This window comes from Callithrix jacchus, chromosome X (genome assembly GCF_049354715.1).
Source record: "Callithrix jacchus isolate 240 chromosome X, calJac240_pri, whole genome shotgun sequence".
Taxonomy (NCBI): Eukaryota; Metazoa; Chordata; class Mammalia; order Primates; family Cebidae; genus Callithrix; species Callithrix jacchus.
The window spans coordinates 13,473,046-13,487,999 of NC_133524.1; positions in this window are offsets into that span (position 1 = coordinate 13,473,046).

Genomic DNA, 14,954 nt, shown 5'->3' on the forward strand with positions numbered 1-14,954 from the left:
TCTACCTAACAACCTGGGGTCATCAGACCAGCCTGCAGATGCACACCGCTGGCTATTTTGGTGAGCAGTCTCTTTTTTTGCTTTCCCATTCTTTTGTCTTTTCCTTTTCACTTCCTCCCCCTTTCAGGTTCGTCCTTTTTCCACCACAAAGACAAGGAAAATCAGGTAAACGAGGTCTTCTGTGTGGTTCAGGACCAGAAAAAAATCCTACATAGGTCATGGATCCAGGGATCCAGTTTTCCCCAGGGCTTTGACTATCGTGGAGACGTTCACCCTAGTCACTCGCCCACCAGGCTCATGGCCAATATTGGTGGCAGGTCAACGTAGAGGACGCTCTCTTTGACCGTTCACCAACGAGAAGATTCAACCCAGATTGCATATGGAGACCTGACAACAATTTAAGAGATGTACTATTTTTTCCCTTTTCTAGGTTTGCTAAGCTTCTACTTATGTCCAGTCAGATCATTAGAAAGTTCTATACCATGTTAGGTTAGGCTCTTACCTCCTATACAAAATTTTCTTCTCCAAGTATACCTTGGAGCAGATGTCAGATCTTTTTCTATACCACAGAGCCTAATGGTGATCTGGTGAAGCCTATGGACTCTCCCCAGAGCAAGTGTTTAAATCTATAAATAAAAAGGCATGAGCTTACAAAGAAAACCACTTTTACTAAAATTCAGTTATCAAAATACTTTAATATAGCAACATATACACTTCTTAGAGAAAGCATTAGAAACATGAGCTGCCTGAGGTCTAATAGCAATTGTAATTTCAAAGTGTCAATGAAAACAAATGAATTTTTGAAATATCTGCAACAACTGTATTGTAATTTTTGGGAGGCCGAGGCGGGTGGATCACGAGGTGAAGAGATCGAGACCATCCTGGTCAACATGGTGAAACCCCATCTCTACTAAAAACACAAAAAAATTAGCTGGGCGTGGTGGTGCATGCCTGTAGTCCCAGATACTCGGGAGGCTGAGGCAGGAGAATTGCTTGAACCCAGGAGGTGGAGGTTGCAGTGAGCCAAGATCACACCATTACACTCCAGTCTGAGTAACAAGAGGGAAACTCCGTCTCAAAAAAAAAATAAAATCTGTGATTTCTATTGGTGAAAAGGTTACAAGTATTGCTAAAATTCTGTGTAGGCTTCATGCACGCTCAAAAGAAATGCTAAGTGTCGGTTAGGGGTTGATGAAAGTAAGGATGCAATTTTTTTTCCATCCAAGCCCATAGATACCATGGATTCCACCTACAGACTCAAGATCTGCGAATCCCAAGCTAAAAATCCCTGTTTTAGAGCATGTTCCTGGCCCGTAATCAGGCTTACTAGCCATTTAACAATAACATCCTTGATTTTTGTAAAATGGTTTATTTTGTAACATACAGTCCAAGGTTTCTTTAATAAAAAGTTTCAATTTTAGTATTTAGAGAAGCTGTGTCTCTGAAAAATAAGAAAATTTATGTGTAATGGCCCTGCTTTACATTTCTGCCCACATTGACTTTTATCTGTATTGCCAGTAACTATATTAACTTTTGTGGCTTGCATATTTGGCTTCTCTGCCTTTTCTTGATTTTAGTTTTCCATTGCCATTGTATGAACCCAATTTAATGTGTTTCTTTTATTGAAAGCCATCATGAGCACACACGTGTGTGTGTGAGCGCTCATGTGTGTGTTTGTGTGTGTGTACTTAAAAGGTGTGATGTAACTTTGGGAGACCAAGGCAGGCAGACTACTTGAGGCCAGAAGTTTGAGACCAGCCTGGTCAACATGGTGAAACCTCATCTCTACTAAAATTGCAAAAATTAGCTGGGCACGGTGGCACACTCCTATAATCCCAGCTACTAAGGCACAAGGATTGCTTCAGCTCAGGAGGCAGAGGCTGTGGTGAGCTGATATCACACCACTGCATTCCAGCAGCCTGGGTGACAGAGTGAGACTCTGTCAAAAAAAAAAAAAAATGTGTGATGTAAACACATAAATAAGAGTCATTGTCCTTGGGTTGCAGAGACACCATGAGGATCTGGGGCTCCAAGGCCTTTAGACCCTGTGCTGTTTCCTAAACCCCAATACCTCCATACTGTTTAATTGTTTGCTTACAAAACTATCCAACAGATTCAATGTTTAATCATGGAAAAGCAAGGATAAACAGGTTTTATTTCTGGGGACAAATGAAAATTACATATTTTCAGGAAGGAGATTCAGAGCTAAAAACCCATGAAAGCAAGCATGCAGAAGAAACAGAATCTGCTAAGGACAACATGTATGTCAAACCTCACCTCTCTCAGATACAGGGAGAAAGTTTCATTTATGCTGTCTATGATGAAGAAAGGGTGAATCTGTCTGTAAGTGCAACAATCTGGCTTTTTACTTAATCTGTCCATCACATGAATGTTCTAAGGTGCCTTGTGAAAATTCCCTGGCTAGCTCAGGAAGGACTACTCTGCTCAGGAGAGCACCAGTGAGTTTCTCTGTACTCTTTGGAACGTCCTTGAGATTTAAAATTTTATGTAGATAATTTAATCCCCAAGCCCAGTCCATTTTCTTCTACCAAGTCTATATTCTTCAAATACACACACCAACATATCTCACAAATTGGATTATTCTGGGATCGATCTCAACATTTTGAAACAAATTCATCATCTGGGATAAGAGTATACCTTGAGGTCAGACAAGCTTCTTGTCAATGTCATATTTCCAAATATTTGCAACTCCTGGTAAATAGCAGGCATAAGATCCAGAACTGGCTTCTGCTGTGATTGAATATGGATTTGTAGTTTTTTGAGAGGGGTTGATCTACAGCAGAACGGAATTGCCTTTAAAAAAATACAAATAGGCTGGGCACAGTGGCTCACACCTGTAATCCCAGCACTTCGGGAGACCCAGGTGGGTGCATCACGAGGTTAAGGGATTGAGACCATCCTGACCAACATGGTGAAACCCCATCTCTACTAAAAATACAAAAATTAGCTGGGCATGGTGGCTCACGCCTGTATTCCTAGCTACTCGGAAGGCTGAGGCAGGAGAATCACTTGAACCCGGGAGGCAGAGGTTGCAGTGAGCCAAGATCGTGCCACTGCACTTCAGCCTGGTGACAGAGCGAGACTCCGTTGCAAAAGTAAAATAAAATAAAATAAAACAGAAATCCAAATATAGAATAACATTCAGTAGGCTAGAGTGTTGCATGCCTGTGGCCTGCCATTGAAGGTCAGTCAGAGGGTCTGCCAGGACTTGTCTTTGGCAACAACATAATTTCCTCTTGCATTCTAATCTTCCCATTCGCCGTTTAAATGAGTTTTTTTCCTTGTACTAATTTTGTTTTTTTAAATTCTAGGCTTGGGGGAAAATAGAAGAGTAATATATTCATTATTTTTAAAGATAACATTCTGATTTATTAATTTTATGCTATTATCTGCATGATGTATAACAAATCCATTCACTGGATTGGAAAGGGGCCTCCCAGGGAAGCCAGAGAGAGAAGATGGATGAATTGCATGATAATTTTCTTGGCCTTTATTTAGCAAATGCTGTGGGTGTGCTGTTTTTCACTGTTCAGCTTGAAAGTGAACATGACAGTGCAGTGACTACAATTTGCAGGTAAGGCCATTCTTAAACATGTTCTCCATTCTTCTGCCTCTGTGACAGTGACTGTGATAGTACCTGACTCCTTTTTAGAGGCAAGACCACGCTTAATTATTCTCTCCTTTCTTCTGTCTCCATAGCTGAGGTAGAAACTACATGAATTGTTGATAATGTGTTTCTCTTACAGTCATCAAAGTCAGGTCCTTAAAACTCTGGGGTCTGAATGCCCACCCTTGCCAGACAACAAGGGCACAGGATCATCCTCAAACACATCTAAGTTGTCTTTCCTGGAGCCAAGTATTAATAAACCTCTTAGAGTTCTCCAGATGAGTTCATGACTCCAGGGTAGATGTTTTAACAGTTTTGTCAAAGGAGAGGCAAGACATTTTCTCCCTATCACTTCCTATATCTGTTGTATTTAAGGCTTACTGGTTTAATGTTCTTTTCCTCTATTGTAACCTTACACTCCTTGTGCCTCATGGGTTCAAGCCTCAACATCTTTGCTCAAACAGGCCTGACACTTGAGCAAAAAATCTAAACTGGAGATCTAGGGCCAACATCCATGAAAAATAAGGCATGGGCTCACCTTTCAATGCTATAAATGCAATCATAACATCAATATACAAGTCCTGAAGGAAGGAGAAATACCATGTAACTCTCCTCATTCTATCTAATCTCATTATTCTAACTCATACTCTGCATTATTGTCCAAAAAAAAAAACTCTTAAAACTTTTATTTCTCTCTTATTTGCCACCCTTTTGCTCCTTTTGTGTATCACAGAGTAATAACACTGAACACTGATGGAGAGCTGACCATTGCTAGGCATTATCCTAAGTGCTTTACATTCATTACCTCATCTAATACTTGCAACAACTCTCTGGGATATGTGCTACTCCTATGCACATGATTCAAACGAAGGAATCAAAGATTAGTGACATTAGATTTAAATGCTGTGGACTTCATAGGACTTTTCACCAAATATTGCTATTCCTCCACTTTCAGAGAACATGCTAGGCTTGCATCCTGTCTTTGTTTGACACCATATTCACTAAATATGGCCCACAAGATGTTCATGAAAGTGACGAGTGTCATTTCCAGGCTAACCACTGATTGTAGCCCCACGACTCTTCAGGGCTCTCTTTTCCCTTCTGCCACAGTGACTGACAACATTGAAGATGGTGGCTGCATTATCAGCCTGAATCTCAGAGGGAGGACACATGAAAAGAGCTCCCAGATGCCTTGCAATGTTCATGTAGTGTAAGAAATAAACAAACATTTCGAGCTGTTTGTCACTCCAGCGTAGCCTATCCTCTCCTGACTAATAGGGTTGCCTCCTATATTATATGGCTAGTCAATGGCAGAGATGATCTGATCTCACAGTCCAAGCTCTCAATCAGAATGATATATTATCTTATTTAATATTAGTCATGTCAATCAGAGTCTCTCAGGCATTTAAACAGAAGATAGCAGGAGAGAATTTAATAGGAGTGAAAAAAATGAAATAGCTAGAGGGAGGAGGCAGGAACTCATGAAGTTGAAGAATGGTAGGGAGACCTGATCATCCAAAAGAATTTAATGAATATAGAACTGCTAGTTCTCCAGGTATGTTCCAGCCTAGGGGCACGGATATGGGAGCATTTGTGACTGCATAATTGTTACATTTTCATCCAACAGAATTTAATGAATATAAAACCAAACTCATTGTATTGTCTTTTGTTTGTGTACAAGACGTAGTTTTTAAAGGATGTTTTCTTCTTCATTTGAACATGAAACATGGTGTAAAAGCATGCAGGGTATTTGATTATTTCAGTAAACAGTATCCTCATTTTCTCAGATCTCATCTTGCTCAAAATTCCTCAATAGCTCTCCATTGCCTATGAAATAAAACCTAACCTTATTAGCATGGACTAAACACACCTGGGATCTGGCTTCTGCCTCATCTGCCCCCATCCTTTCCCATTACATATTACACCCCAACAGCACTCACTAATAGTAATTGCCTCAAAATGCTATGCTCTCTCCTGTCCTTGCATCTTCACATATTTCGTTTCCCAAAATGACTTCCCTGATTTCTGTACTTGGGAAACTCCTACTCCTCCTTCAAATTGTAGTTCAAAGTCATCATACCCTATCACCCCTAGACCAACTACCTCTTCTCTCCCCTGTGTTCTGAACATTTCTTATACGTCCATCAACAGAGGGTCTCGACCTTGGCTATGTACCTTGTGAGATAGGAATAGCACTATGCAGTTGCAGGAGGATGGAAAAACCCAGACAACAGCTAAAACAAGAAATAGGGAAAGAAGCCACAGGATAACAGAAAACCCCAAATAAGGTAGAGAAAAGGACAAAAATCTTGGTCAGGGTGACATGTCCATGACTCTTCTGGGCAAACCAACATAAGGGAGAAAGGAGGCAGTAATTGGGAGGTGGGGCAGGGCTGAAATCCCCTTCTTTTCCAGGATACCTAATGATTATTTTACCCCTTAATTAAAAAAACACTTCCAAAAATTAGAAACCCATACTCCATTGTGGGCAACTCATTCTCATGAGCACACCCACACTTTTCTCTTAAGTATGTACCTTTGCTTTGCAATAAAAGCTTCTTGTCTTGGTCAGGCACGGTGGCTCACACCTGTAATCCTAGTACTTTGGGACGCCCAGGTGGGTGGATCATCTGAGGTCAGGAGTTTGAGACCAGACTGGCCAACATGGTAAAACCCTGTCTCTACTAAAAATACAAAAAATTAGCTGAGCATGGTGGCGGGTGCCTATAATCCCAGCTACTTGGGAGGCTGAAGCAGGAGATTAGCTTGAACCAAGGAGGAGGAGGTTGCAGTGAGCTGAGATCACGCCACTGCACTCCAACCTGGGTGACAGTGTAAGACCCTGTCTCAAAAAAAAAAAAAAAAAAAAAAAGAAAGCTTCTTGTCTTTCATATCATTCCAACTCATCCCAAATTCTTACCAACTCATCCCAAAAAAACTGGCTGGGGCTGGGGTCTCACTAGTGTCCAGTGACCCTCCAGAGCCCTCCAGCAATCAGAATCTCTGGGAGTGGGGCCCAGGCAACAGTATCTTTTAAAACTCCCCAAGCGATTTTAATATTTGAATATCACCTTTTTTTCTTCCTTGAATTGAAGACTCCAGACAAGCAATGGCCATGCTTTTACTCTCATATAAGCCTAGTGCCTAGCCCCACATAGGAAAATATACATAGAGTTTGGGCAATAACTCCTCTCATGATATTTTTTCAGCACTTCTCTCACAATATTTTTTCAGTCACTAATTAATTCTTAAGAAAATAACTCCTGAGAGTAGCAAAACTGCTTAAGTTGACCCATTTTAATACTTTTAATATTTCTACCAGCAAGTTTAGTTTATAGTTCTTTTCTTTTCTTTCATATGCAAGCCTACCTGAATGAAGTTTAGTTTATATTTCTAAATATATCCATCTTTGACAAACTATCTTCTATCACACTTAGAGAGGAAGGGAAGCTAGCCCTCCAAAATTGCTATTTTTAAATGGGTTTGATATATCTTATTCATTTAGCACTATCAGGAAAAAGAAGAAATATAATTAGCAAGTTAGTTCCTTTCAAAAGTAATCATCACCTGAAACAGGGATAACATGTGTTAGTACCTAGTAGCATACCTGGTCCTAGTAGCATACCTGGACTCTTTTTGACTATTCTATCTGTTTTAAGGTCTCTGTTTTAATGTTAATACTGGTCAGCTCTGCCTGGATTCCAACGGGAAGAGGGTTTTTTAGGTTAACTTTGGAAAGCCCTTGGCCAAGGGCAGGGCCCATCAGTTAACTACGGGGCTTGATTTGTGGTTTATAATGCTGTATGCTCAATAATGGCAGCTGTTATCATTGTGTGCTTCCTCCTTTGGGAAGGCTGCCTTATTAAGTCACCTCACAGGAGGGCATCTGGAACTAACACTACAAGAGGTAATATAAGATGACTTTCCAGGCACTTTCTTTCATTTATGCACAGTCCATGAGATTCCTTGACCTCTTTCATCACAAAGAGGTGTGTGCAGCTTTAGAAATTCAATGAACATGCTACCCATGTCATAAAGAAGAAACCGTTTCAGTTGTTTGTCTTTTCTCACTCCATTTGGCTACTGGTCCATAGGGCCTGCTTTCCTAGACCCTTGTTTTTTCTTCAAATCTCTGATTCTACATTTACATGAAAAGCCTTTAGACTGATTGCTCTGAGATTAGCCAACTATTTTCCAGGTTTGATCACACAATTCCACTCCTACACAATTCCTTCTCTCCTAGGTCTTGTGATTGCCCATCCCCAGCTGAGTCATTCAATTGCAATCACATTTAATTGTCTCCACCTGAGTGGCTTTTTCTTTGGGCAGCCTGCCTTTGTCAAGTAATTGGAGGCAACATTTATTTATGCACATGGCATTTCTAAGAATCCATGGTACAAAGCAACTCTTCCAGATGAAGTAAAGTGACAGCTCTCCACATGATAATGACAGTGGCATTTGAATTAGCCGCAAATCTCCAGAAACAGGCAAATTTCAATTTAATTTTTATCCAACTCAGGATGAACTTCAAAAATTGTTTTCAACCCTTGGTTTCATACTTTAGTAAATACCATGCATTAATTCAATAAGATTTTTGTTTTATATTTATGTCTTCAGTAGTGGATTCATAATTATGGCCATAACTTTTCACTAACTAGGCCTTCAAAAATTGATAAAGGAGGCACATAAGAACAGATCTTTTTGGCACAGACTAGCTAGTTGTTGAACAAACCCCTCTCTTCTGCCTCCTGGGCACCCAGCTGCCCTTGCAGTAAGTGTGGTCATGTGACTGCATCCTGGTCAACGGAATGCAGACAGAAGTAAAATGAGTGACTTTCAGGTCTGGCCCATTAAAAACCTCCAGGCAGCATCCTCCATGTTCTCTCTTATTGGTCCTTGATAGTGGCAGGAGGCAGACAAATGCCCAAGCAGATAGGGGCAGGTCCCTGGTGAAATCCCAAATCTCAGTGGCTTAAGAAAATAGAAATTTATTTCCTTTTCATGTAAGGTCCGAATTTCTATCTTCTCAAGCCACTGAGATTTGGGGTTTATGTGTTGTTACATACTTTTACCTTAACTGGTAAAAATTAATGCTGTACTTCTTAAAGTACTATTTTTCCCCTAATAAGGATATTTTCATTGTTTACTATTTGAAAAATATTCCAAATTCGGTGTTAATGTCATCTGAAATATGTTTTTAGAAATAAATCTCTGAAAAATAACTTTGTTAGTCATAATAGTCCTTCTTTTCCTGAACATGGAAGGTAAAGGAGGAGGAAAAAACCTCAATTGAGATGCATTATTCTAGTTAAAGTTACAGCAATGACTCAGGTTATTCTAACAGCTAAATTAACTCAGACAGTGAATCAAGCAATTTTGGGAATTGCAACTTTCTCAGGCCTCCAAGCCATGATAGAGTCAATTTTTCAATGACAGTATTTCTACTTTACTACCAGGACACAACTTGGGCTTTGTTAGAAATTTTCTCAACATTTTTCAGTACATATGGAACATTTAAAATTATTTCTTATATAATATTTCTAGCACTTTGACCAACTTATTGAAATCAGAGCAATCGATATGAATACATTACAAACTACTATAAATAAAAGTCTGTTTTATGCATGATTATATAGGATTAACTAGCTGGTGTTCTTTAGACATCAGCTAAGGTCACCCTCACCCACCCCTTTGTAATTGACCTAAAACTGACTTGAATTTCCAAAACTGGATGGACTCAATTTCCTCAAATATTCCAGGCATTTTCATATAATAGCACAATTTACTGAATGAACATTTGGAATGACAAGGGAAGAGGAAGTATAAATCTCTACACTAAAAAGCAAATCACTTAAAATATGATTATTATGTATTCATATATTAAAGAAAGGACTGACCTTTATCTCTTCTCCTCTCATATTTCAGCTCTCCGTCAATTCTGGTTTATGTCATATACAAAGAATTTGAACTACTTCCTTGTTTCACTACCTCCTTTCAGATCATGTCCTCAGAGTTTCATTCTCTACACCTAAAGCACTCCATTGATATAATCCTAGGCATCTATAAGAAAACAGAGATTAATGAGAGAAAACCACACAAATCTGTTTAATATCAGTTTTACATGATACGGAAGTCTTCAGAAATGAAGAATCAAAGAAATAGGGAAAACTTTTTATAGACGGTTGTGCATAAGCATTATTGGGGGACAAAAGGGTATGATCTTGTGAAATTAAATAATTCAGACTTAAAGCTATTGGAACTTTAAATTATTTTGAGCTTTGAGAGGAATGTGACTATGTGGCATGAGTCACGTAGCATGCAGCTGCAACTTCTACTTTTTCCTGCAAGTGATTAGAAAAGGCCTTGTGGCACTAGAGATAAGACCCCCTTCAGATCCTCACCCCTCCTCGCAGAATGTTAAAGCAACCTTCCTGGGAATGTACCAAGCTATAACCAACCAAATTGCTGTATCATATATCTTGACCTTGTATGGAAAATGTTGCAACTCTGTTAACCACCTATATAAGTGAAACCTTAACTTCCCCACTTTGGAAAGCTGACCCATTATTTTATAGTCAGTGTTTCTGGGTGTCCATCCTCAAGTTTTGCACTCAAATAAACTCGAATAAGCACAGTTAATTATATTTTCTGAGTCTCATTATTTAAGGTTGACAATCTAATGGTAATAAACTGGGGGGAATTTAGCAAGGCATGTTTGTTCAGATTCTTTTTTGTGTTCCTGTGTCTTCAGAGATAGGGACATTCCTTTCCTCAGGTATAGAAAGAACACCTCTGGAATGAAGGTTTTATGGCCTGCTTTAGGGGAGAAGGGTGAGAGAAAGCTAAGAGTGACCTTCCTGCTTCTGCTATTATTTCAAATGCCAAGGTGCCATTTTTGGGGGTAGCATATCCTGAACCCCATAACCATCCATTTACTGGTATTGTTCTGGTCACCTAAGAATCACCTGGAGCAAAAGAGTTATTAGAAATAAAGACAACTGGACCCTCTTCCTTAGAAGTTCTAATTAGGTACTCCTCTTTAGAAAACTCTTTAGATGAACCTAATGTTGGGAACCTCTGATTAAGACTTCTGCTCCTCAAAGTGGAGTTCTCAAACAAGCAGGACTAGCGGCCTTCAGGAGCTTCATAGATAAGTAGACTCTTGGGTCTCACCCCAGCCTTACTGAATAAGAATTTACATTTTAACAAGAATCTCAGTTGATTTGTATGGATGTTGAAATTTGAGAAGCGCTGATCTACAATATCATAATGATACAGTAGAGAGAGAGAACTAGGGTTATTTTAAGTGCAAAACATTAACATCGTAGCCAATGCTCACTGGAAAGTCTGAAAATAAGTCATGTTACTATGCTGTTTTACAATTCAAATTGTTTTCAGACATGTTTTCCTTAGTCAATTTAATCAATATCCTCCTGGGAGACAGGTATTATTCTCCTACTTTTATAAATAAATCTTTGTTTATTACTGAGGTTAGAAACCAAGGTTTTTTTGTTTGTTTTTTGAAACAGGGTCTTGCTCTGTCACCCAGGCTGGAATGCAGGGACATGAACATGGCTCACAGCAGCCCTGAAGTTGTGAGCTCAAGTGATTCTTCCACCTCAATCTCCTGAGTAGCTAGGACCACAGGTGCATGCCACCATGCCTGGCTAATTTTTAAAATTTTCTGTAGAGACAGGGTTTTACCATACTGCCCAGGCTGGTCTTGAACTCCTGGGCTCAAGGGATCCACCTACCTCACCTCAGCCTCTCGATGTACTGGGATTATAGGTGTGAGCCACCACATCTGGCCAAAACTAAGTTTTATTCAACTTGGTAAGACTCATACATTTTAAAAGCTAACATTTAATGTGTCAAGGGAAGAATCCTTAAAACATAACTTGAATCTTAAGATAGTCTCTTGGTCAATCAGTAAGTATATGTGTACATGAAGAGGAAAATTACTTGTTCTTCCTGAACTTATTTAATGGTGTTAAGCCTACTAAGATGTATATTAAGCACATTTGGAAATGGAAGCTGTCATGCAGTCGAGGCTAGATATATTGTTGCAGTTTTTGTGATACAAATGTATTTTTCATGCAGTTATATACATTCGGTGTCATGTTTGTTCAGACAACTGTTGAGGCTTACTGTCAGCTGCACTATTCTTCACTTATTCAAAAAACATTTCTTAAATACCAACTATGAACTATCTAGGTTTTGGAGGTACAATACTGACTGAGAAACAGTCTTGATAATTGAGGAGTTTATAGGTATAGACAGAGGACGACTAACTACTGTGAGGAAGGGGATAGAAGAATCTTCAAAGACAAGATTCTATCTCTTAGAGGTCTGAGAAGACCAAGTGAGATCGTGACAGGAATAAATGAAGGAAGGGCATCCCAAATTCAGGGAATAACAGGGACCAAGACATAAGATTCTGAATGAACTTGAAATGTTTGGGGGTGATGATTCATTTGGGCCAGAGTTTTGCGGAAAAGAGGGGCATGTGGATTAGGAGGATGAGGAGGTACTTTGGGGACAAACTATGGAGTCTTGGATGATATTCTATTGATCCTGACCATTTATTTTCTGTATATATATAAAAAGTGACATCAATAAACAGATAATAATAGATAATAGATTTTAAGCAGGGCAGTGAGTGACCTCATTAGGTTTAGGGGAAATAATTCTAGGCATAGCATGGAGGATGGCCTAGAATAGACAGAATATTCTGCAAGTACAGAGGCTGGCTTGGAGGCTGTTGAAGTGTTTAAGTAGAGGAGGTGCCTGATTTGGGAGATCTTTCTAAGGCAGAATCAGGACTTGTGGCTTATTTGGGTATAGAGAAAAGGAGAAGTTAAAGATACCTGATATTTCTATCTGGGGACTCTGGGCACATTGATGATACCACTAGCTGAGAGGCCTTTTTTTTTTTTTTTTTTTTAGAGACAGAGTCTAACTCTGTCGCCAGGGGCCAGGCTGGAGTGCAGTGGTGCGATCTCGGTTCACTGCAACCTCCGTTTCCCAGTTTCAAGCAATTCTCCTGCCTCAGCCTCCTAAGTAGCTGGGACTACAGGGGCGCACCACCACACCCAGCTAATTTTGGTATTTTAGTGGAGACGGGGTTTCACTGTGTTGGCCAGGTGGTCTCGATTTCTTGACCTCGTGATCCACCCACCTCGGCCTCCCAAAGTGCTAGGATTACTGGCGTGAGCCACCGCGCCCGGCGAGAGAGGACATTCAGAAAGAAGAGCAAGGTGGGATGAAGCTAAAACGGTTGACCCTTAACATGTTGTAATAAAAGTGCCTGTGAAGTAGACAAGGAGAACAGGAACCAAAGAAGCTATGGTTTTCAGTCTCAAAGTGTCTCCTTATTAATGGTCCTATTAGTTGCAAATGGGGAAAAGGTACCTTTACAGTGGACAAACCTGGAGAACACCACCTTAATCAAATGATTAATCAATAGCAAAGTGATGTTGTGTGCCTCCTGATACAATACACTGACTGGTAAGGACACAACTTCACTTGTAAAGTTCTCCTGCCGAAAATTCATAACTTGATTCTACTCAAGAGAAAACATCAGACAACCCCAAATAGAAGGACCTAGTGCAAAACAACTGCTCTGTATTATTAAAAATGTCTAATAGGACATGGCAATAAAATGCAGTAGGTCCTGGACTGTTGGGGGTAGTGGTTAACCGAGGCACTCCTCTTACAGCCCACTGTTACCTCGTCAGCTCCGTAGGCGGCAGAGTCTGGCCACGTCCTCGTGCCACAGCCCCACGTCACTTTCTGCACCTTCGTGAACTTAAGAGTTCTCGCGAGACATCCGGGCACTGCAGGACTGGAGCGTCTGGCTCGCGGAGATCAACGTGATGGTTTCCCTGTGCACCCGCACAAAACCGCCAGCGTACTCAGGTGTGGCTGACCGAGTGGACTGCTGCTGGTCATCCGTATCAGAGGTATTTGAAAGTTCCTTATCTGAAGAAGTGTGGTTCGTACCCTCAACCCTCACCCAGTTCTATAAAATAAGAAGCCTCAAAATCTTGGCCGGCTGCGGTTCCTCACGATGGTAATCCCAGCACTTGGAGAGGCTGAGGCGGGTGGATGGCTTGAGCCCAGGAGTTGAAGACCAGCCTGGGCAACATGGCGAAACCCCATCTCTACAAAAATACAAAAATTAGATAGGCATGGTAGTGTGTGTCTGTAGTCCCAGCTACTCGGGAGGCTGAAGTGGGAGGGTCACTTGAGCCCGGGAGGTGGAGGCTGCAGTGAGCCAAGATGGCACTTGACACACTACTTCAGCCTGGGCGACAGAGTGAGAATCTGTTTTAAAACAAAACAAAATCCTTTCTGTTACTTGCACGCATGTAGTTTGCATCGTACGTTAGAAAGGAGGGTAAGACAGCTGCCAGTCGCAGTATTAACTGCTTCAGCTTTTAGCAGGAGATGAACTATAATAGGAAATTTCAAACTCGAAATATGCCACATTTTTCCTCAGACCTATGTAGTCTGAGAGCCTAAGAGAAAACATATGAGACAGACACTAGAGATCCAACATATGACTTACTGACATGTTGAAAACTCCGGAATAAAGGGAAAATAAGAAATATTTGAAAAAGAGAATAAAGTTTTCTTGAGCTCAAGAAAAATGTTTCATCTTCAGATGAAAAGGCCCTGTCGTGGTCAAAGCAAAATTGACAAAAATTGCCCAGTACCTAAATGGGAACAATGACATTTTAAATTTCAATGGAAAAGAATGCCATAGATTTCCAGAAAAAAGGAAAGATTATTCACAAAGCACATAATCAGACTTTGCCTGGGTGTCACATGATACAGGATACACGAAGCAACATATATATTTTTTGAAAGAGAAGGCTGTGTGTGACTCAGTAATTCAAGTCACATGTGAAAGCCAAAGAAATAATTCTTGCTTATATATGGGCCTTGAAAAAATTTACTCACAGATGTACTATACATGACCGAAAGATTAATCAAAATAAAGACTTTTTTTTTTGAGATGGAATCTCATTTTGTTGCCCAGGCTGGAGTACAGTGGTGCCATCTCGGCTCACTGCAACCTCTGCTTCCCGGGTTCAAGTGAACCTCCCACCTCAGCCTCCTATGTAGCTGGGATTGCAAGCGTGTGCCACCATGCCTGGCTATTTTTAAAATATTTTTAATAGAGACAGGGTTTCACCATGTTGGCCAGGCTGGTCTTGAACTCCTGACCTCAAGTGATCCGCTCTCCTCAGACTCTCAAAGTGTTGGTATTACAGGTGTGGGCCACTGTATCCAGCAAAATAAAGACTTTTGAAGTAGAAGT